General features: G+C 30.0%; 1 protein-coding gene across 1 annotated transcript in view; it reads left to right on the top strand.

The window, feature by feature from the left end:
• The first annotated feature begins 4,624 nt into the window (after window positions 1-4,624).
• Window positions 4,625-26,223, top strand: part of LOC131850510 (uncharacterized) — a 33,370-nt gene continuing 11,771 nt past the window's right edge. Inside the window, exon 1 of the mRNA XM_059200758.1 lies at window positions 4,625-4,668. The gene's annotated coding sequence lies outside the window, so the exon portion shown is untranslated. The remainder of the gene's footprint in view (window positions 4,669-26,223) is intronic.

Raw genomic sequence — 26,223 nt, 5'->3', positions numbered from 1 at the left:
TTGACTGTAACTAATAAATACATAAACGCAGCTAAATAATAATAAGTTACTTCTACTATAATGAAAATTCTACATAGTCTCTGATGCTACCAAAACTCATTTAATCAACAACAGAAAACATTTTACAGAATACGTCTGTGAAACAGCCCTTCTGTTTCACAAACGTATTCGTGTCCGACGCTTCCATTAATTGCCGTCACCTCCACACAATCGGGTTATATAATAATAAATACATATTGCTACCTTATTACGTGAGGTCCTTTTATGTAACAAGAGGGTTGTTTCGTAGAACAGATTGAGTTCCAGTAATGCAGCCTTTAAACACGTGCTTCATTGTACTGATTATGCAAACGAGATATTTTATATGTTCATATTATTTCGTATGAAGGAAACACCGATATCAAAACCAATTAATGTTGATTTTTGAAACGTCAATGTATACATGTTAAGTATTGTGTTCACTACAACATCGACAATTACCTCTAACTACTCCATGGGGTATAATGCAAATTTTTCTTTTTTTAATATTATTTACGAGCTCTAGAAATTTTCTGATAGTTGTTACAATCATCCTTTAATAAAGCAGCCAGAAGCAATCGTAAAATTAAGCCTCAGTGCGCACAACGACCTCGGTAACAAAGCAATTTAACACACTACCGGTCCGGTCATGGGTTCAATTCACGTATGGTACTAACATTTTTATTTACAACTAGCTGTTCCCGCGACTTCGTCCGGTTGGAATTTAACTTTATTTTTTCTAAAATAAAAGTAAACTCTTTATTACATCAGCTACCTGCCAAAAAAAGTCCCGTCGGTCCAGCCATTTCAGAGATTAGCCGGAACAAACAGACCGACAGACAGACAGACAAAAATGATAAAAAATGTTATTTTGGTATATGTACCTACCATATATATTCATATGATAAAAAATGTTATTTCAATATTACAAACAGACACTATTTTACTTATATGTATAGAGTTGACCATATATATTTGTTATAACTCAAAATGGATAATTAAATAAATGTACTATTTTTTTTTTTTTTTATTGGGTTGTTTGGGCTATTGTCAGATGTGTACAAACAGACCTACATAGATCTATTGTGCTCGCCCTTATTCGCTACCTAGTCAGGGACAAGAATAAGGATATTCTTACTCGTTTTTATCAATATAAATATTTTCGTATATATATTACAACCACATAGGATGTGAAGCGGCGTTTCCTTTCAAAAGAATATATATGTCGTGCATAGGCCTAGCTTAGCCATATGCTTGTTCAATTTGCAGTGTCCTGTGAGGGCCCTAGTCATCATGCATATGTTGTTTTTACAATTGCAGTAATCTATTGGATATTTGTAGTATAAGGTCTTTTGAATGTATCTAGTTTCTTGCCAGTGATTCAGTGCTTCTCGTTTGGTTATTAATTTGAGATGTCCCAGTTTTAGGCAACGAGGCACACCACAGAAGGGTTCTGTTTTTGTGCCAGATGGTCGATTCTCATTGGATTATTATTATTCTCAGTTAATATTATTTCTGCTTCCTACTTCATTTAGTAGCAGGATACAGTTTCTATCCATCTATAGAGCAGCTTGACTGTCCGAATAAATGTACAATGTACTAAGTACTAACACTCTTTTGAATGGGATGAGGCATCCCATCCAAACCCTTATTCCCATTTCTATGCAAAGTAGTCAATTTACAAACTACGACGTAGCTTTATGACAACACATTTTTTTGTGCATGTAAAGGCAAAAGTAAATATATTTCATTTTTATTGCACTGGACGCCGACCACTGGGCTTACGCTACGACGAAATTCAGCTATATTCGTGTTGAAATTTTTTAAAGGTCGTTCCGGTCCGGTATCGCTGTAATGCATTTTTGAAGCGTTTGAAGGTTGCCCACAATGACATTTATCTTATTTTTAGCGTTAATACAATAATATTTATTTCATCATAGATCAAATATGAAATGTAGCTAAAGAACTATTAACTAACTAAGTAATGACCCCTGAAACAGTTTCCTCTGAATTCATGAATAATCGCCAAAAATATCATATAAAGTTCAGACTTTATTTAGATTTTACTAACAGATAAGTTCAGACTTATGTGTTAGTAAAATCTAAATAAAAGGGTGTTTTTTTTTAATATTTTATAGATCTAGGTTATATATTTGAATTATAACATCTTCGCAAATTAAAATAAAGTCTATTCGCTTAGATCTTTTAAACTACTCAACGGGTTTTAATGCAGTCTTTAGCAGTAGATGAAGTGCTTCAAGAGGAAGGCTTAAACGTATAATACATGTACACCCGTGCGAAGCCGGGGTGGGTAGCTAGTGTTGTATAAATAAGTAAACTGTAAAATGACAAATACTTTATATGATACAATATATGTAGAGTCACATTCATTACCTAAATGTCATAAAGAGGTTTTGTAATTATTCCCATGTGTCGTTTTATAGAGCATAATAATTGTAGTTAGATTTAATATAGCTGTAAGTATGTTTTATCACATACTTAATAAGCTGAAACAAAAGGCAACGGGTGCGGATAACGGCTTCGCTCTATTAAGGCTTCTGCCCACTACAACGTGTCATAATACAGGTTGTACAATCTGACCTTAAAACTTTTTAATTCGTACAAAAGGTGGTCAAAATATGTCGTATATTAGCTGAATTTTTCTCTCTAACCTTGCACATTATTAAAAACCATTATGGTTTAAAAAGAAATTTGGATGCTACATTTACGGATACAATTTCTCTACTCCGATACAAGATTATGGCCTACGAAAATCAAGTCAAAAGATTTTCGTAGGAGTAGAAAAAATTACGGAATGATAAACCACAAGGGCACAACGCTCTTATTTTCCTATTAATTTATAATTTATAGTATAATATATTTTAATGATCGTCTGGTGTTGCTTTCCATACCTGATACGGTCATAGCATAGTCATAGTATATACGATGTAGTGGGCAGAAACCTTTAAGTATATTTACTTTTCAATGCACGTTTCGCTCGCTTCTGAAACTGGGCGATATGGACCGCCTCACCAAGGAAACTACCACATAATTCTGCCAAGCACACTTGATTGCATTCTGAGATGGGTGAGATCACAACAATGTAAGGCCATAAACCCCCACCCCCCTCCCTTCAATCGACCGCAGTCCTATTCAAACGGTGCCCGAAAATATGACGGCCTTAACCGAGTTTCAAACCCCTATATAGGCGGTACCCTCAGTCTTCATCAGGCGGAAGTTGATCTTCAGCCATCCCATAAGTACTTGCTTAGATCTAGAGTACTCTTCGCATTCTTCCTTATTGTCGATAAGTAAACTGTAAAGGCCACCTACGGTTAGAATTAGAATAAGTTGCAAAAAAAATTTAAGTCAGCACCTTCAACATTTCATTGGCAACTGCGTATTAACTGTACGTAATAATAGTAGAATAAAATCGATAGTTTTGACACTTCAGTGAAATGATATATAATTTATACAGTTTACAATTGCAATTATTAATTAATACATACTGGCATAACTGTATATGGATGATAATCTGTTTCAATGAGAATTACCAGCTACTAGTAGTAGTTGCTAGTGTATGTGATATTATGTCCAGGTAGATATACTTTTTGTGTATTAATCGCATTTTTTACCTCATTGCATTACTTTAATCAACACCGTGTATATTATGTATTATTTCGAAATTTTCAAATTGTAGAATAATCAATTTATATTTTACCCTAACGATCAACCGTCACAGTGAAAAGCTTTATAAATTTTAAATACCTTTTTATTCTTTAATTATACAGTACAATCCATGTAGCAGTTTAAAACAACAGGCTCAAAATGTACATTTAACATAGACTCTATAAAACAGATGAATTGAATTGAAGAAAAATCAAACGTCTTAATATGTAATTAAATTCAAATTTGAATACCTATTTGATACGTGAAGTGTTTAATTGAGTATAAGTTTTACAGTCCCTATTTCCCGAGCCAATCATCTTCCACCTCTAATACAATTTAGCTTATGACGCTATAGAACCTATTGCGTTATAATCCGAATGGTATTATATATTGAATACTTAATGCGACGTTATTCATACATAATCCAACAGGATCAATTTTTATTATTAATGATAAGAACCTATCAGTATGTAACAAATTACCCTCATATTTATAACGCTTCATAAAATTATTATATGAAAAAGTCAGACATATACAAACATAGCTTATCAATGATAAGTAATATTTAAGCATGTCCTGTAACTATAATATTACATATATAAAACAAGATATTTTCGATACAATCACTAACTTCGTGTGCTTTTTAGATATAAAAATAGCTTATTAGAAAAGGTTACAAATAGACATATGGATACACTTTCGAATTTACAATATCAGTATGAATAGCGATTAATTACATGATATAAAAGGTCATAAAGACGATTGAGAACGTCTTCATGACCTTTCACATCATGTCGGCCACATGTTGCTTCTTCGGGAAAGCATTAAATGCATTTGAAAGTTTGAGCCGTGCAGATCGAGATTGGGCGGGCGGCGGGCGGCCCAGAGATCGGAGGCTGCGGCGCCGCGACCCGCCCAGTGGCTGTTCGACCGCCGAGCTGAGCGCACGCCGCGCCGCGCACTCACACCACGCACCCGCCGGTACGCGACACGCTCACTAACACAAGCATGCAACCTCACAACCCGCACCCCGTACACCGCGCACACACAGACCCCCCCCCTCCCCTCCTCCACCCCCACAACCTCCAGGTGGATACTTATTGCGCGTTGCACAGTCATCTATTATCACTTACGAACGATTGAGTTAACTTCAAAAAAATTAATATTACGTTTTATTTATCGGTGGATTTAGACTGAGCGATAATTCTATACCTTACTCCTTTAACGTTTTCTTTGTGTAGTGTTATTCTTCCGTTTCTTTTTATTTAAAGTTGTCTTCTTTTGTTTTAAATTTGTTTTTTTTTTTACTTTATTGCAATTCAGAATATTATAACACTATATAATTCATCTCCGATCCTTACCTAGCTCTCATTTCGGTCTAACTCTAATCTGTGCTGCTATTCTATCGGTCTAATTCCACTTTGAGAGATTATGATATACAAGAGTACTTCAAAAATTGTCTATCGCAATATGTATTCACTGTAGGTATACATGTTGTTGTTATCTATTGCATGTATATGTATTGTATAATTTCAATTATCTTGTATACAATAGTGATAAATGATATTCTTGATTAATTTACATATAAAGTATATATCAATATATATACTTTATAATAATAAGATAACATAAATTAATAAAATGTAATAATTATACTTGTTTATACTTAATTGATTAATTTGAAACCGAATTCTAATATTTATTATTCATTAGACTCTACATTTTCAATTTTTCACTATATGTTGTAAATGTTTCACTTATCGGCTAGAAATATTGAGAATTAAATGAAAATACTTTCATTTAATTCTCAATATTTCTATTTACATTTTTAAAATATGTCTATAACCTGGAGGATAATTTCGATAATGTTAGAACATAATGGACAGTTTACCAAAAACATAACTTATATTAAAAACATTAACAACTTGAATAATCTATAACATTATTTAAACTGTATATCTTGTTTCAATATTATTAATTATTAAAATATATACGAAGACAAATAGGTCGGCAGATACATGTGAGGTAACATACAATGTAGGTATATCATAATTCAACAGGTCTGTGTCTGCGCATACAACATATTTATCATTTTTATCGCATAGTGAAAAACTTAGATTCAAATTCTACCTAACATAGTGAATAAACATGATATCATCAAAGTTATTAAATTAATTAAATTAATAAATCATAAAAACAAAATTCACATGCTATCAAATAATAAGTTTTAAATTCTTTTTACATATATACATTAATAGTGTATATATATCTGTATAAATGATCTCTACAATTAAAAGAATTATTTTATATTTGTATTTATTATATAAATTACACCTTTTTGTTACATGTAATGAAAAATAATAAAAATAACAGCTGCCTATTACAAGTACCTAGCTAATATTCTCATCGCAATGATTATAGAATATTTAGGTCTAAATTATATTCCTAGACAAAGAAGCCGCCGGCGGTTGGCTGAAGTTTTCATTTCGTACTCAATTGAATATTAAAACATTTATTAAATATTCTAACTCCCATTTACTGGAACGTAAAGAATATGAATTACTGTTTGATTATTTAATTATACTTTATATTAAGCTTCATTCAAATTAATCAAAAACATCTCTGAAGAACCAATTAATTTACCTACATAAACCAGTGAATATATAATAATTTAAACATGTGTTCATCGATTATTCTCAAAATACTTAATAAATTAAAGGCTGAATAACGTTAAGAATCGCATACATTAATACAAGTTAATATTAAACAACTTAATTATTATTTTATGATAACTGAAAATGAAGTAAACAGTATTACATATCTATTATATACAGAGTAATCACATTTGACGAACCAACTTGGAAATTCGGTTCCAAATTCTGTTAATGAAACGCTCGATTCATTTAATCAAATTCAATTTAAGCCTTTAGGGTATAAAATACAATTATGTGAACCCTTAAAAGCCAATTTAAACCACATTGAATGATACGTTGATGACAAGCAATTGTAGAGAGTATAAAGTAAAAACAACTATCGCTAATTCTGTTTTTGATATATCGGTAATAAATATAAATTTTATAATTTAAATTTAAAATTCATATTCTGTACTGCCGAAATAGTCAAATGTATAAAGTTATACATAGACTAATTATATATAGTATATCGTATTAACATGACGAACTCTTGAAAATAATTGAGAAGCTATTTTTCAATAATAAAATAATAATGTAGTCATCAAACGATACTTTTTTATGAAAATACACATGAAAAACTGTCTTATGACAATGAAATAAAGAATATGACATTATTGAAATTGTTGAAATTTTGTATATTTAATCTATAAACAATCATAGTAATGTTATTGAAATGTAATTATCTACATCATACACTAATTATGTCGCCATTTTCGATATTACACAAATGAACTCCAGCAAATATCAATTTTCAGAACTGCAAATATGCAATTACGAAATTTAATTAATAGGATTATTATTATTAATTTCCAATGTAGGTGCTGTGCTGTGATAAATTATAATGTAATTACTTTATATGTATTATATTGTCTGTGCTGGTTTATAAGTCACAGCAAATGTCGTGGTTCGTTTAAAATCATCTGCGTCCCTCTTTTTGTCGCCGTGATTTGTCTTTGCAAGCTGTCTATGAATTTGCTGGTGGTTTACAGGATTATGGACTAATGACATGTTACACATCAGGAATGGCTACTCATGATAAGTGTATAAGCCATAAGTGTTACATGACGACCTGTGTCCGTTGTAGTTTATGTGTCTATAGATGACGTATACTAATTTTTATTAAACCGTTAGCGTTCTTACTCATGAAAAATACGAATAATTATAATAACATAATTTTCAGTATGAAGATATGTGTGTTCGGTGTTCTATTATATCCGGTTCGTTCGTATATTACAATAAACAACTAAATGACAAATTATAAAGCAAAAAGTTCTGCAACAATATGTAATTTTTTATTGTTCAACTAGTAGTCCCCGGGTTTGTCCAGAAGTTCTTAGCTTTGCGATTTTTATTCCCTATCTCTTTAGAACAGCCTTATAATACATAGATAAAGTTCCTAATTTTGAAAAAATGAAGTTAAAGAATTTTTTAGTTATTCTCTACAAATGAGTTTGCTCTTTATTTACTACTACCAACAATGACATAGTGATAATCCAAAAAAACATAATATTGAAAAGACAAGTTTAATTTATACTCTACAGGTATATATATTTGAGTACAATGTTACCCCTACCATAGTAGTACCACCAAAGCATTATAATTTAATTAACAATGATCTTATTCTCGTTGTTCGTTTTGTCTCGCAAAACACCCCGATACTGACATATCATATAGACATGACTTATCATAAGTATTTGTACAAGACCTACATAAAAGAGAATAATTTTGATTTGATTATTTTTGAAGATACGAAACCGTTACTGTCATAAACATTGGCTATTTCTGTTACAATTTGATTCTTAAAGGATTGCTTCTCCTTTATTTGTTTACGCTGAGAACATGTACCTACCATCACAGATAATAATAGAAAACTATCAACTGGAACACCTAGTTTCTAATCGTAGTGAAATGACGAAACACGCTCTATCTATTCAAAATAAAACTGTATTGTGGGCTGTGTTTTTATTTACTTCTTCACGCAGATAAAGTTTGTATAATGTTACTTACTACATCTTATTAATATTATAAACATAAAAGTTTGTGAGTATTGATGGATAGATGATTGATGGATGTTTGTTACTCTTGCACGTAAAATCTACGAAACTGATTTTGATAAAACTTTACACTAACATAGCATCTAGATTAGTATAACACATAGGCTATAATAATATAAACAAGCGGGTGAAACCACAGGCACAGCTAGTTCAAAATAAAACTGTATTGTGACTCACATAGTCATAAATATTGTATATTGTTATGGTACTAATTCAGAAAATGGGCCTGTGTTAGTTCAAAACAAAATCTTTGCAATAAATGAATATTGAAATAGACCAACTAAAATTCTTCTTTATTTAATAAATTACTAATTCTCTACAATATAAAATTAATTGAAATATTAATTAAAACTACATCGTTATATAAAATAACAGAGTAATAAAAATAAAATATATATTTCATAACCAATTTTCCATGGTTGGATGCTTACAATAAATATTAAATTTTAATGGTAAAATAAAGCAGACTGTTCTATCTGTCTCATTTTTTTTGTTTATCTTGTGTCAGAGCACTCGCTTTTACCCTTTCCACCAAAACATAAAAATGTACGCATTCTTACTTTGCGGTAGAAATAAATAAAGCAACTGTGACCACGATATAACTTTGGTTTATATGTACTTTCTTTATCAAAATTTTTAATGTGAAATTGTTACTTGATGGTTTTTATTTATGTTTTAGTCCCTAACCACTTTTCATCTCCAAATTCTTATACTAATAGACATGTTAAGAAAGAAGTATATTTTTGTATTCAAATAACAATGTACTTGTTCTGTAATTCCCGATCTATATTTTTTATCTAACTTGATCGGCAAACTAGCTAACCACCCCCACATGATAGTAAGTGGTAGCCGTTGTCTATGCTCCTAGCGTCGCGTGATACCACTCATGAGTTGCCACTCTCGAAGACTAAGATATTATACTTATATCCTGTAATTTCACAATCCCTTTAAATGAAACTCAGCTTATAAAGCAAACTGTTTGGTGACTGAAATAGGATAAGACTGAAACTTACTTAAAATATAGACTGTTTAGAGGATCTACGTCGGTGATTATTTTCTTCAAATTTAAAATATTCAGGTGTGTATTTCAATTTCTGTGCGATTTAGTAGCCTGTATGTAATTATATATTTACTACTTTCCTTTAAAACTCGCCGTCAAAATAATTTTGTAGAATTAATATCAATATTATGTCCCGAATACTGTTGAAATTAACTAAAATTTAAAATTATGATTATTATATTTTAATTATCTGCAATATATGTACATAGACCTTAGCATTTTATAATAATACTTTATCTTTTATTAGGAGACAAATTACGAACAGCGTAGTTTCCACTGATGGATATATTTACTTATTTATATATAGGTACATAACTGTGACTTAGCAACAACAGAACCTACTAATTTTAAATGTGATGGATTATACTTTTTGTTCCATGAACAATGTGCCTCATCTGTTATATTACATTTTACATTTAATATAAAACAAACAATAGTAATAAAAAAAATCTAAAATGAAATACTGTTAAAATATTAATTGTTAATAATTGGACGTATGCCGAATAATTTTGTAATATTTGACCACAGTGGTTCAAAAAACATTAAAAGTTATGTTTTAGCAACAACTATATTAATTTTAAATGTTTTGGGTTGTATTTTTTATTTCTCATTACTGTACCTAATAACAACATCTAAGAAACATTACCTTATTCATCTGTTGCTGGGTGAAATAACATTTACTATTTGCACGAAATCCGGACAATACTAGCATTTTTCTTCAAATTCTTATCCTCAGTTATTTGTCGTTCCCCTCGGAATTTTATATATATTTTTTATTTTCTTAAAAAAACACGATTGTGTTGGTATATTCTACATTCTTACACCGATAACCAACAGTTAAGAGTTTGTGCGTTATTAATGTATAGATCAATCAGATGAACAGAACAACAGCTACATTTAAACATATAATATATATAACGTTACAGCCATATCCATAGGTTATATGATAATATATAATATAATATATTACAAGGCAGATTTTAAAAATGGTTTAAATTGTCAATAATATGATGTATAACGAAGTATTAAACTATTTATCGATACATATCAGTATGTGTATATGTAATCAAACAAACTGCTGTTCAATCGAAAAGCATGTAAATATCACTTTATCACTGTACCAATACCAATAATTCAAATAAAGTAAACTATACCTATATTCGACTGGTATACGATGATATTTTTAATCTTTGTAGAAGAATTTTGTGTCTTATTACACACCCTAAGTTTAAAATAAGTTACAAATTTCCTCTCTAAATTTTAAAATTAAATAAAATCACCAACATTGAAAAGAAGTCAAAATGTTAACTTACCAGTAGTTATTGCTCTTTGACAAAACTACTGAACGGATTTTAATAAAACTATACAACTGTACAATTTAAAATCCGCCTATACACCAGAATATAGAACATAATTTAAAAATATATTACGTAAGTTCGCCAAAGTCGAGAAAAACTCAGAGCTATTTTGTTATATCTTTAATTTAAATAGTATAAAACAAAGTCGACGCTGCCTGTACGCTTATATCTTTTAAATACAGTAGTAGATAAAGTGTTTCAAGGGAAAGGTTTACATGTATGTATAATATATACGTGTTATATACAGTACAGAACAAGCCGAGAAATTCAAAGATTTGAAATGCATGCATGCGAAGCCGGGACGTAGCAACCCGTCCCGTATTGTATAAAACGTTACAGTTCTCTTAAATAGTTACGAAACATCCGCACCAGCACTTATTATTCATATAATAGTTGCTATAGCTAAAATAGTGAACTATAAATATTTATAGTAGTTAATGTTATAGCACTAATATGTAATTAACAGTATGAATTAATTCATATGAAAATAAGTGCTCTTATTGATTTTGGTATTTAAAATGGATAAACTTTGTCCTTTACACTTTACTTAATACATAGGTATAAGATAATCTTCGTGCAATTGTAATTTTTTTGAATTGTCACGCGATCGTAAAGGAGGCCTAAAAAAGATGATTAACTCTAGCAAGGGTACGAATCAGAAAAATATTTATGAAAATACTACGTAGACTAAATCTCTGGCTAACGCAATTTTCTAAATATTTAGTTACCACTCTCAGTACTTAAGGAATGTAAGTATACTAAATAAAATATAAGGAATAACGCAAATAAAAGTTTGAAAATATATTCACTGTCTCGTTATGTAAATTCATATAACATTCTGTCTGTTAGATATCACAGATAAAAGGTTTCAGAGAAATATTTGCTTTCAATTTATTACGCCAGCCAACGCTCACAGCTCCGCTGGCGCGGATTAAACAATCTGACTGAAACCACAATTTCAGTTTTTAGCCTGCAGTAGTTTACTGTAGTAGTACTGTTTGAATTGCAGAAAAAAAGTGTCTATGTTTTTCAATATTTAATAATAATGACAACTACAGATTACAAATTCAACACATACTCGGAATTTTTGTAAAATATGTGTAATAATTTCATGTTCAAGTGCTTGTCGAACTCACCCACCAAAGGTTTGTAATTGTGTACTTCAAATAAAGTCTATACGTTTTATTACAAATGTATTCTTTTTTTAGTTTAGTACAAAATGGTATTACTTGGCAAATATCAAAGTTCTAAAAGGATTTTAATTCCCTCAAGACCGTCGAAATGTATTTGAATGTGTGGTGTGGAACGTCGTTTTGCGCCATTAACGGCGTTATCTTTTTCTAAATAGTTATCTTATCGTTGTGTCAAATATACCTTATTTTATAGTCTGAAGGGTAAATGCATTAGTAGAAAAGCAATATGCGATATGCAGGTGTTATATGTCAATAAATTCTCATAACCATCCTATATTTTCTACGTACATTTTAATATCCAATAAGATCTCGTAAGCTATTGCAATCTCGATCACAAAAGACAACGATAGGTATACTATAAGAAAGTTATCATGGGCGGACACAATATACTCTTTGAAAAGTGTCTATAGTATTATTTATATAAAGCATATAGGCAGTTTATGTATATATATTCTCATCAGGTGAGCTATCAATTTGACACTCAAAAACATTTTACATCCATGATTTATTTCTAAAAATTACTAACTTTTAGGTTCTTGTTGTATAAAGATCTTTACTTTAATGTTAATGACACTCATCCAAAATTGTTTAACTTTTTATATGTAAAGATGTTATTGTAACCAGATCGCTAATGAGGGAGGTACGATATAGCGTTCATAAAACAACAGATAGAAATAATACAGACGAAATGAGAAGCTGCTTTCATATGTAACAAGATTATAAACAATTTTATATACTTACAGACTACAGTTTCTTACAATTACGTGCGTACAGATTATTTTGATTTCTTTACTGTTAGTGTAGTCTGACGTAATAGTATTATTCGTTTTCTTTAAACGCAGAGTTATTTTAAAAACGCAAGTAAAGTTGTGTTTTACTATTATTAGCATAACGATTTTGTTTTTGTAAAATTTGACTCAATATTCGTTATAGAACAACGTGTGAGTGGATTATGGATACCTATATATTTTGGTATAATATTTATAAGTTTTATATATGAAATTTCATCGTATTTCCTGTAACCATTTTTATATGAAACTTTAAAAGTGCTTTAAGCATGACTTTGACATGAGCATTTAGCATGACTTTATTATGTTATATGTTAAGATAAAGACTTAAATTAAACATATTAAACTATAATATATTCAATTGTCGGAGAGATTGGATGTTTATTTTAATAATGCCCTTCCGAGCAATCACTCATCCAATTCAAACAGACATCAAAATTACGACGCCCTGAGCCGACGTTCGAACCCCTAGCTGTGCCCTCTAGCTAAACTCAAATCCGTCAAGCAGGAGTTCGCCTTCAGGCCCTCCAAAAGTCCTTTGCAGGTTAGGAATGTCATCTGCACTCGCCCCCTAACGTTCGGTGAATCTGTAAATGCCAGCTGCTACAACATTAGAATAGTTAAAAAAACCATATGCATGCTTCATTATTCACAGTAAAGTGAACTTGTAAAGTGTTAGTAGTGGTTCAAGATTTCGTCAGATACCCGTCAGGTCGATGCCACATAAGCTCTAATCAATCATGTTTGTTGATCGTAACCATTTCTTAGGTAAACACGCAGTATTTGATCTGTAAACATGCTCCCGTAAAAATGGAGCGTTCCGATTTATTCCGTATAATTTATGGGGAAATTAGATCAAAGCTAGCTATGTTACAACTATTACCACATAAATTACCTTTACATGCAAGTAGATAACAAAATTTTGTTTACATCGCTGAATCGAGGGAATAGTGTACGTATTTTAACCGTTTTCAGACCTGACAAGGGTTCGAACCGCGATGACGGTTCAAACGTAACAAGAAATATAGACAGAACTTCTTATTTTAGATTTAAAGTAAAGTAGAAAAAATCGGACAATGTCTGATGATTTTGATAATGTATTATACAATAAAATGTCAATATTACGGATAATCATTATTATTAAATTATGTGTCACATTGAACGTGTGTTCCCAATATACTACCAGTGCTTTCTCTCTCAATAGCCATACTTATTTTCTGGGCAAAGTAGGTAGCAGTAACTGGTAAATATTATCTGATAATTTTAGTACCCATTCACAATTATCTTTTATTCCCCTTTTTCGCAGTATGGAATTAGTTTATTTTTTCTTTCATGCTGGAATTTTATGAAATCTATTAATATCATAATAAAAGCAATGGAGCGACGAAACAATAATAATAATAATAATAATATTTATTTCCACAAAAAAACATTGATTTTTGAAACATAGATTTCAACAATATAAAACATAAGTCGTTATTAATCGCAATAGATGATGGTTACCATTTATGAGTACGTGTACCATCATGATATTTATACTGTAACGGACTTGTATCCAAAAATATAATAAATAATAAAATCTAATTATGTATCTCCTATTTTTGAAACCAAATGTAAATAAGCACAAGTTCGATGTGTGTAACCCTTATATTTCACTGATGGAAGATAGAATCAGCCCCCTTGAATTATACACAATGAGTGCCGGAAGTGCTGTCTCGTTCTTTCTCGTGCGTGTGTAGCGTAAACATATTTAGACATCGAATCACTAACCACATATCTAGGTTCTCTGAGCGCCTACCATAATTTCGCCGAATCAATACTCGGCACCGAGTGCGATAAATTTTGATTAAGGATTTATATGCTTTTAGCAGATATTTAAGACGTGATGAAATCTGTCGCAGATATATTGAATGCCACTTGTGGTTAAGTACACGGTGCTAGACATTGTTGATATTTATTAATATAACAGATTTATAAATAAATATATTATTACACGTTTAACGCAAATAAAACTTTAATCTATCTATCTATCATTATGGATTATATTTATAAATATATATTATTCAGAAATCAACTCAGAAAATACAGTACAGATCTATTCGAATCAAACCGAAACGGTGGCATAGGTTATAAGGAGTAGGTACTAATTAGTGTAAAAGAAATAAAATGGTAAAAACTACTAATTAATAATGATAATCGTACAATATCTGGCAATAATTTCATATTACATTTCATATTTCACCAAAAATCAGTTCGCATTTGATCACCAGCAGCGCCGCACGTACTCATTTTACTATATAAGTTAATATACATTTTAAATCAGTATCTATGATTCTCATTTATCAAAACCTATCAGAAGCTTTTATAGTTTCGGTACAATAATTACAAGACAATCTAAAACAGCAAAGAAATAATCCAGTGTATAATGTACATAAATACTGAAATATGTAAACATAAACAGTTATAAAAATATATACGTATATAAGAACATAGATATTTTATACACAAATATTTTATTATAATAAATAATGATGAAACTGATTTATCAAAATTGACAAATCCAATATAAATATATGATATACAATAATATTTAGAAAATTGAACTGCACCTTTGAACTGGAAGGAAATCGAAATTGCATTGAATAAATAGGTATGTAACTTACTCGATACTATTTGCTCTTTCATTTTATATAAATATAGATTATTTTTTTCATATGGGATTGAATAAACAACATTGAAAAATACAATTTCACATTACTTCGGTTTGATTTCGGTCGTGTTATGATTCTGATAGCTCTCATATCTAGTATCAAACTATAGATACATTACATATCAGTACGTAACTTAAAATTTTTTAAGTTTAAAAATTGAATGTTGATGGTTGGTGAGTCACATTGGTGGTAAGGTATTGCGAAATCGTCGTTCAACGTCAAAGCAAACAGATCGACTGTAAAATATAAGTTTCTATATTTGTATCTTCTTGTAATTTGTGGATATCATATATGGTTAACTGCGTTGGGCACACATTACCACAAATCATAATCACATTGTGCTTAATATTGTACAATTGCAATTAGAGCATCGGTAATCTAATTCTGAAGAGACAATACCAACTAACAAGGTAAATAATATTGTATATTGAATTGTTTGATATCTAGATATAAACTAGAAATTTACAAAAAATATTTTTATGACCTACACTCAGGAAAGGTTTATGTTATTGGAATGTAAAACAAGTTGACGAATTGCTGGAAAAAGCTGGTGACCATTGCCTTTATACAAAACAACGTTTAATTTGACGCTAGTGATAAAACCTATGTCTTACCACTAAAATAATATATAAATGACAGACGTAATGCCTACATATCCTGTAATTTTACTACCGAATTTTATATTTTCAGTTTTATATTGCCAGTCCATTATAATAATTAATAATTACTCTGTACACATATATGTTTCTTCTTCTACTAGAAAAATAAATACTGAATACAATAATTACATAAATGTTATTGTTGCTACTCTTACTTTGTCATGTCCTTGCCATTACATTAACTCTATTGTTTAAGTTAAAAAATATATTGTCAGCAGTAATTGCTATATTTTCTACTGAATGCGCCGTCTTAAGTGCAAATTGCTTAGAGAATACAAAGTCACCGGCGTGAAAAATTAATTTACAAGTTTTAATTAAACAAAATCAGTGATATCTGTAGAATATTCGTTAACGAGAATATAGAAAATCGATTTGTATAGAAAAAGATGAAACGAACGGACGAATTTTGAAATTAATTGAGGTTTATTTTTGTTGCTGAGAATAATATTTACGAACTAATTTGAATTTTATATTTTTGTTGTATATTTTGCGGCTATTTCGTATAGATATCTTGTAGGGTCTGCTAAATACGCAATTTTCGTGTGAACGGAATCTATTGTGGGGTATTTGAAACGGCTATTAATTAAATTACTTCCAAAGATACAGAGAATATGGCATAAAATCAGAAGTTTATTCAATAAATTAATTGATTAGTTATCGCTACATTCTATAATTTACAATAAGGAAATAGAGCTCTTGATTCAATTTTCTAATAAATCCTTCCTTTTATTTAAAAATTAAAACTACTAAACTTAAAATTCGATATTAACAAACGTTTTAAAACGCATTGCATAATGTGCTCTCGCTGTATGCACAAGTAAACAGCCACATGTAAATATTTAACAAAATTATGCCCACATGAAACGATAAATTAAAAATAATGTTTATCCCTAGTAAATTCACATTATATTTCTGTATAAAATACATAAAAAAATAATGTAGGTGTAAATATAATTTATCGACCCAGAATAATATTTAAATTTCGTACCGATAAACAATTTTAAGCTTTCGCGGTTGTTGATAAATCTGATAACAGCAGAATCTACCTCAAATCAATAGACACAAATTGACTCATAATAAACCCTTTACAGAGAATATTACGATTCATTTTATCATCGTTACCGTAACTGTCACGTATTATAGAACTTCGAATCATAATGCGTCATTTCCACAACTCTAAATAATCGACTTGGAATTTCGCAAAAAGTGCATTTAAATCGTTTGGCATTTAAGCATACATATAACATATTTATAATATCTACTTTTAAATATAGATTAGAGCATTCCAACGTCCCACTTATTTCAAATCGATTTATTGAATAGGGATATATTTAACCAAACTTGAGTCGTCGAACGTCATTTTGGATGAATTCTGCTTTATATAATAAGTATAAGTTGATTATTGTATCATTTTTACGTTTTTAATATCCGACTGACACTTAGATGCTAATAAATATATTTAATAAAGAATACAAAGAATAGCTATGCTAATTTGCTTTCGACGAAAATTGTTCTACGAAATGTTAAATTCAGAGCTCCTTTGTTTTCCATTTACTCGATCCGTACAAAATTTAATGTTTGACAGTATTCCATAAATAAATTATATAATATAAATTGAATTGAAATAATTATCGTTACTGTAAATTATTGTATCATATATACAAATATATACATATTTGTAAATTATACATTTATTTTAAAAATAAAGTAATTTGCTATCTACTACTTTTTTTTTTGCTATCCTAAATTCAAATTCAAATTCAAAATATCTTTATTCATGTAGGTTTATTCATGTTCATCATTCTATTACAGACTCTTATGATATGTCAAATCTACTATCAGTTCGGAATGATTTCGAGATGAGAAGAACTGACAAGAAATATTAATAATATTATTATATAAATTGAATCGATATATTTCTTTACATTATCTATGGTTTCATCAGAGTTTCGATGATTGCCAATATCAAGGTTAACTTGCTGCAGTCTGATCTGTTGCTATGGTATTATTTATTAATCCGAGTTTGTTGATAATCTAAAATAACGGAAACACAAACATTGAAGACATTAAAAAGAAATAAGATACAGAAGAAAACCAATATAGATAAATAATAAAGATTTTTATTCACACTTCAAATAGACACTTGCCTATTAACTTTATACCTGACGATATAAAATCAGAAAATACAATCAGAATAAAATGTTTACGTCTTATTAGACGTACGTCTGCCATTTATTATGGTAAGTTATATAAAAAGGGCAATAAACAATGTAGCTAATATCGGCCTGAATTCATATTTTATTTCCTTTGCCGAGCTACGTTGTACGTCAAATTAGAGTATAATGATATTGGAATAACTTTTTATTTTTGTTTTTTATTACAACGACCAGGAGACCATGGTGACGCTGTCTTAACGATTTGGGCGCTTACGAAATGTGACGTGAGTTACATGATGTGAATATTTAGAATTTTGCTCACCAGTGGGATACTTAACTTAAGTAATAACTAATGTCGCACTATTAGAAGGTACATATTCAATCATCAATGAATGTAGCATGTTACCTACTTTAAATATTGTTATCAACAGCAAAAACATTGTACCAAACCCCACGAAAGCCCTTTTCTCGAAATTTCACACGACGTGTATAAAATATTGCACACTTATAGTTTATATATTTTATGCAACAAAAATACATTAAATACAATAAAAAAAGCAGTACACACACTACCATGTACATATTTGACACACGCACTCTTTTGTTTAATCGTTATTGCTGATTCAAAGATTTTTTTATATTAAATTACGACTTTTACATTTTTTGGAACTATGTAGAGACATTTTATATAATCGTACCTAGGTGGGTATGATTATATAAAAGAGCTTTGTTTCATAAAAAATACACTAACTACTGTAACTAGCTGCTTCCCGTGGAATTAAAATAAATAAAATATATAAAGTAACAGTAGCCTAAGTTACTTCTTATAACTTTAGCTATCTGCGACTGAAAGTTCCATCAAATTCGGTCCATCCAATTTAGAGATTAGAACACACAGACGCTATATATTTTTTTATTTCAGCACCAAATATACTTTCATATGGATTTAGTGCAAAGCTGTCAATTTGACATTACAAAGAGACACTACTATTTTTTTTATTTTCTCATACCACAATATTTATTATAAGAATAGATATTTTTTACAACTTTTCACCTACGACAATAGTATTTTATGCTACCAGCAAACATTTTAAGTGAAATAAAAAATAGTTTACAATTTTCAATGTGTGATTTGGTGACAGATCTGGGTTAAAAAATCTTTTTGAGTATATTTGTATAATTGTATGCAAATGTAAATGTGCACTACATAGTACATACATTATTTATCAATGTTATTTTAAAGAATAAATTCTTCTTTAAGCATACAGTAATTGTGTTACATTTGTTGCTGTTTCATATTTGGTATTATATCGGAACTAGCAACAAGTTCTATAACATCTCAATTTCTCAATATTTGCGAAGCCAAGTCTCTCCGGGAACAGGCATTAATGTGTTTCAAACCAGCATTTTCCTCGTACTCGTGTGTTATTGGAAATATGAATAGCCGAGCTTCAGATGCGTGAAGTATTAAATTTTAAGAGCGACTGGAAGTTTGCTTTTGTACAGCAGAAACTTATTATGAATCCTCAGCTTTAATAACTGTGCTGAGATATTACGGGGTAGTTGGGAGTAGGTAAATAATATATGAGATGATTTGAATTTCATTGACTTAAACAGCCTACATACTACTAATATATCCAATATTGAAACTGGTGGAGAGTTCCCTGGAACGCTTCCTAGATCGCCTAGTGTGTAGCGAAATATAGGCTGATTTATCATAGTCAGACTGCCGATTTAATTTTACTGATTGTACCAATGTTGAAACTCTACCTGACCGTTATCTTTCGACATTTTTTTAAGTAACCGGAATGGCAACACATTGACGGCCCGCCTGATTAGTCAATGGTAACAGTCACATATTTACATGAATAGAATTATGATTAAGTTTTAATAACTCTCATAATGTGTCATTCCAGAAGACTGTCGTGTATCATTACCACTCTATGACCGAAATACAGTTTACAACGCTTCCACGCAGAAGTAATTGTTCAAGCCTACCTCGATTCACACTTGATTAATTTTTATTGTAATTGTAGCACACGTGAAAATTGGAAGAAAGATACTTTAACAGAGTAATTTCTTACATTTTCTTTAACAAGTAAATAGGTACATTACAATTTTACTCGTGCCTTCACTCCTCGCGACTGGAGTATGTGAACAGATAAATCCTGCCTCATCTTTAGTAAATTACACGTGAAATTCAGGAGCATATGTGTCACCATGTGAGAGAGGAAATTCTCAATTACTGTGAGATTCCACAATCCACTGTCGTGGGGTCTCTGTGGTTTCGTACATAGTAAATATTGTAGATATACTCGTAAGTACAGCAAATAATGTAAGTATATATATTGTCTTTTAAGTTAATATTAAACATATACTAATCTAATAGTAATTTAACTAGTTCAGGTCGAAATTTTTTTGTTTGTAAACCAATTAGAATTGATTCAAAATACACACCCAACTCGATTTAGCCATTTCCGATAGTACCCAGATTACTTATAAACCTCATACGTGAGTACGATTATGTCAATTTATATTCCTGACTGACTCTCCGATGATTTAAATGATGATAGATAGATAAATCGTTTATTTGATTGAATTAATTAAAGCGAAACTGGGTAGATGGGTCTTCGCTACGATCACGTTGCATTTGTTAATATAAAGAACAAAAACGAAACATGTTAAAATATTGTTTTCATCGCGATTGGAGATTCTCCAATAGTTATACAAAATTACTACACTAATTATTTAGATATTACTAAGCTAATACATAATAATTAGAAATATAATATTATTATGAAATGCAGTAAATTGCTGTGTGCGCAGAACAAGATGAATCGAAATTAGGGATGACAGTAGTGTATTCTGGTTGCATGTTATGTAATATGAACCTTTTTCATTACTATACTGATTCAATATTAAATTTATAAAGTATGTAGTTAAATAGTGGTCTACATATAGGCCGAAGAAAGATAAAATTTCATGGAATGGAAAAAATATTTCTTGTGAATATTTTTATATACTTACGAGCTATGCGAGCGAAGGCCCTCGCCTTCTAGTCTATTATTATATTCTAAAAACAAAAGAGTATCTGTCAGTCAGTTTGTTACCTTTTCACGACTACGACTAAACGGAACTTAATGAAATTTTATATGAATTACGAACATGGACATACTCGTAGGCTATCCTTTGTCTCGAAAAATAATCTGGAATTGTGAAATAGGGGATAAAATGTTGTGCAGATGAAGTCGAGCTTACCGCTATTATCAAATAAATATCCTCGCAGTCATATTCCGTGACAAATTGTCAGAGATCATACGTGACTTTTTTTATATTATTGTCACGTGCCACAATCGCCAGCCCTGAATAAATGGAACTAATGGAATACTGGGTTCCGGACGCGGATGCTTTCACATCCACTCAAGCAAAACCGTATAGCGACGCAATGCCAACACTGAAGTGGCCCGCTTAGGGTTCCTATATATATGTTAGTGTCTTCCCATAATACTATCTATGTATATACAAAATAATGAACTATTTTGTATAATTTAGAATATATATTTTTAATTAAGTCACGATCCTATTGGTATTCTATCTTGATAGAGACTGTTGGTTTTTTTACATCATCATCGCAGCCCAGAAGACGTCCACTGCTAGACATGGGCTACCCCCAAAGATCTCCACGAAGATAGTTCCTGCGCTGCGTATCCATCGTCTTCCAGCGCTCTTGCCAGATCGTCAGTCCACCTTACTGGAGGCCTTCCCACCCTTCCCCGCTTTTACATACGTAATATTAAATTTAAATAATCCATTAAGTTCCACAATAAGCAGATAATTTACCATTCGTACATTTGTAAGAAGTACTTAAATATTCTATATATATATATAGTACATTATATTATTATGGTCTTATTTTTTTTATTTATATACTGTAAATCAATATATATATATATATATATATATATATATATAATATGAATAAAAATAAGGCCATAATAATATAATGTAACGGACTCACTCAAAAACTCGAATACTGTTTAATCAGTTTTATATTACAATTTTGTTAAATCGTATATATAAAACACTTCTATAATATTACATATAAACAAATTAAATAGATGATAGATTTCTATTTGCCCTTGCTTCTGATATTTGCGAACATTCGAAAGAAGAATGTTAGATAAGACCCCCCCTCAGCTAGTAGGTCAAAAAATAAATGGATTATGATATTAACATATCAGTTGATTAAAAATACCTATCTATTTTCATAAAATTATCATTAAATAACAGCGTTATCATTACTTGATATTGAGAGAATCCTGACAGTAAACCTATAGCCTATTCTATAAATGACGTGTCAACATTAAATGTCAGTAGTATAAAAAAATATACATTTATAAAGTTTATTATATAATGAGATTTTCATTGTCGCTTCTTTGATATCATCAGTGATATTTTTAAATTTGTAATATGAGATAGCCTTAACAATAGATATATATTAAAATTATATGTTATAATAGGTAAAATACAAACCTTTAACAATAGATAGAAATTTAAATACATATCGCGTTTAAAAGTTCTTTGCGTGTCAACATTTAGTTATAATTAACATTTATTGTTTATTATACTATCACCCGATCATTTATAATAAGAATATATTAATTATTTCATTTTATTTATTTTAAATAACTTTAATGGATATAATTTCAAAATACATATAGCGGACTTAACACCATGCGGCATTATAAATAGATTTATTTGTAAACCTGGATATATTTAAATGAAAAAAAGAGGTATTAGTCTCTAGATTTTTTTTAATATAAATTGATGTGGTGCGTTTAGAGACATGGGTGGAGATAGCACCCACCACCGAATTCTTTATCGCAATATAGAGCTTTGAACTCATAAAACAAGCGACTTACACTTGAAATGCTTTTTACCCTCGCCGTAAACGTGTCATACCCAATGGATCCTCCCACAGTCTTATTTCGTAAGTGCCTTAACTTTATGTCAATCAACTTCATTATATACGTATATATTTATGTTAATCTAAACGAAAATTGATGGAATGGTAGTAAATATTCTATAATAACAATTTACTGTGACATAATTTTATCTAATGAAACACATATTGATCTCTACCAACTTATTTCATTTACTTTAATGTTTCTAGATAATAAAATATTTTTTTTTTTTTTTAAATATACGTATTTGCAAAATAAGAATATAAAACTTTCGTTCTTATTAATTAGTATTCCATTTAACATGTAAAAAAATATATTTTCCATTTCCAATAGTTAACAAATAAAAACCTGAAGTTTTTATTAAAAATATTTGCATTTGAATAGAATATTAAGAATTTTATGGTTTTCTCTTTTTATATTTATATTATTTTATATATCCTATAATTACGTACTTCATCATCTCAGCCCGGAAGATGTCCACTGCTGAACAAAGGCATCCCCCAAATATCTCTACGACGATTACGTACATATATCAAAATATTTCAGTATCTAATAGACATTGTTTTTAAGTATTACTGGCCATAAACACAAATCTAATACTGCAAACCCGCTGAAGAAACAAGTAGCATGATTTAAAAGTCCAATGACTAAAATAGCTGCTGTAATAATTGTATAATTATAGTTGAATTCTACACAATAGGTAATAAATACTGACAAGTACAATAATCAATGACGATTAAATTTCACTAAATGAACAATTAAGGAATTCTTTATAATATTTTTTATTTCCTGCTTTTAATTAAATTGAAACTAAAAAAATATTTATAACTTAAAACTAAATGAATGAATGAATGAAAATGTTTATATATATTTTATTTAAAACTAATTCATTATCTCATAGGTATTTGATATGTCTATAAGAACGATTTAGAAAAATATTTTCTTTACTTCTTAAAATAAATCAGGAACCTTTCAATTACTTAAAATAAGGAATGATAGTAACTAACATATTGAAGGCCACTATCAATTACAATATTCAGGTCAAGTTAATACCGTGCTTAAACAAATAAAAATAAATAGTTATAAAATAATTAAGTACATAAGCTTTATATGTATCAATACCAAAATAGACAAATAAAATTAGTAAATAATAAAATAGTAACATTACAAATGTAATTTTTTTTTCCTACTGTTTTTTATTATTTAACGGCGAAATAACTGAACGAATCTTAATCTGTGACATTAACATAGAATACAGACAAAGAGTATCTTTTATATAAAAGAAATGCACACAAACTCGCGGTTCGAAATAAATAAATAACATTATCCTTTCATTAAATTATAGTCACGAAAAAAGTTACCGTGGCGATGCATGACCGTTCGGGTGACATATTCAGTGGCGTTATTCAAGACAACTGGAGGTGGGATGGCGTTTCACGCCCCGTGCCACCCTCACTTCACAAAGTGATATTTAACGTCGGCCACCATCCCTCTTCTCATTATTACACGGCGCCTTTTTCTCTAGCGCCGTAGCTTTTTATTGCCTTTATTTGTCTAATTTCTGTTCGTATCTTTAATTTATACAATTGTTCTTTTGAAACATTCATTGTTAGGATTCTGAACAATCCCATTATTAATTTTACGTTTAATCCAGCTCAAAGGCTTTTTACACTAAAGCTTCTATGTACTAAAGTATGGTCTCCGCTCATTATTTTTTATTTACATTCAAGTAGATAATAATAATTATAAATAAAGATGATGTAATAGTTAAAATTTATGTATTACCACAGATAAGATAGTACATAGTATTGATAAATTTTGGTTATATTATAAATTTGAGGTAACTTATGTCCCGCCCCGAGTACGCCTGGATACATATAAGTTGGTACATTTCGTACATATTGACATAATATATAGCCTATATCATGTGATACAATGTACCTTACAAATAGAAAAAAAAAATCTCGACCTATTGCAATATTTGAGAAAATTTCCGACATTTCCTTTATTCATAACAAAATTTGCAAAATTTACTCTCTTTATATAATAACTATATAAAAAAGAGAGAGCATGAGATTCCTTACAATAAGGGCGATATATCACCATCAATTATTGTCGTAAGTGAAACTCTGTTAAAACAAATATGACCATCAATAAATAATAACAACATAATAACAACCTTCATTAAAATATAATTTGGCAAAATTATTTATATTAATCATGGCTGCATTAAATATAATATGTATACGTATGAGTTCGAAACCAAATAATAATCCCTATATATGTAGGCTAAAATTACATAAAATAGATATTTTATCAAATATGTCTATATATGTACATATATCAGCCGCTTCGGCTGAAAAAGCCAAAACATGTAAATACAGGGGTCTAGGCTCCGAATATGATTTTGTCCCATTCGGTGTCGAGACCCTTGGTCCGTGGGGTCCTAGCGCTATTAGACTTTTCAAAGAAATAACGACAAAGTTAGTCGACATCACAGAAGACCGAATAGCTGGCAGCTACCTTGGACAAAGAATTAGTCTAGCTATTCCAAGAGGGAACGCTGCCGGTATCTTCGGAACGTTGCCTAAAGGGACCCCTTTTAACAATATATTTTAGTCATTATATTATATTTTTAAGGTTTTTAATTTTAGGTTCTTAGTTGTACATATATGTAAGTCAAGTGCTTATATAAGTAAACAGTCATGTGAACTACTTAATGCATTTAGATACAAAGACATAATTTGACAATAGGGCTTATTCCCAATTTTATTGGGTAAAGTTCTATAACAAAAGAAAAACCCCTATTCCATCGCAGTTTCATAACCCATAACATAACGGATGAAGGGATCCAATATTACGTACCTACCAAATATGAACCGCTCGATCCGGGAAAAGAA

The sequence above is a fragment of the Achroia grisella genome, unplaced genomic scaffold, assembly GCF_030625045.1.
Source record: "Achroia grisella isolate CSIRO2021 unplaced genomic scaffold, CSIRO_AGI_Agris_v1 utg770, whole genome shotgun sequence".
Lineage (NCBI taxonomy): Eukaryota > Metazoa > Arthropoda > Insecta > Lepidoptera > Pyralidae > Achroia > Achroia grisella.
The sequence above is the reverse complement of the archived record's forward strand: the minus strand, read 5'-3'. Positions and strand labels throughout refer to the sequence as shown.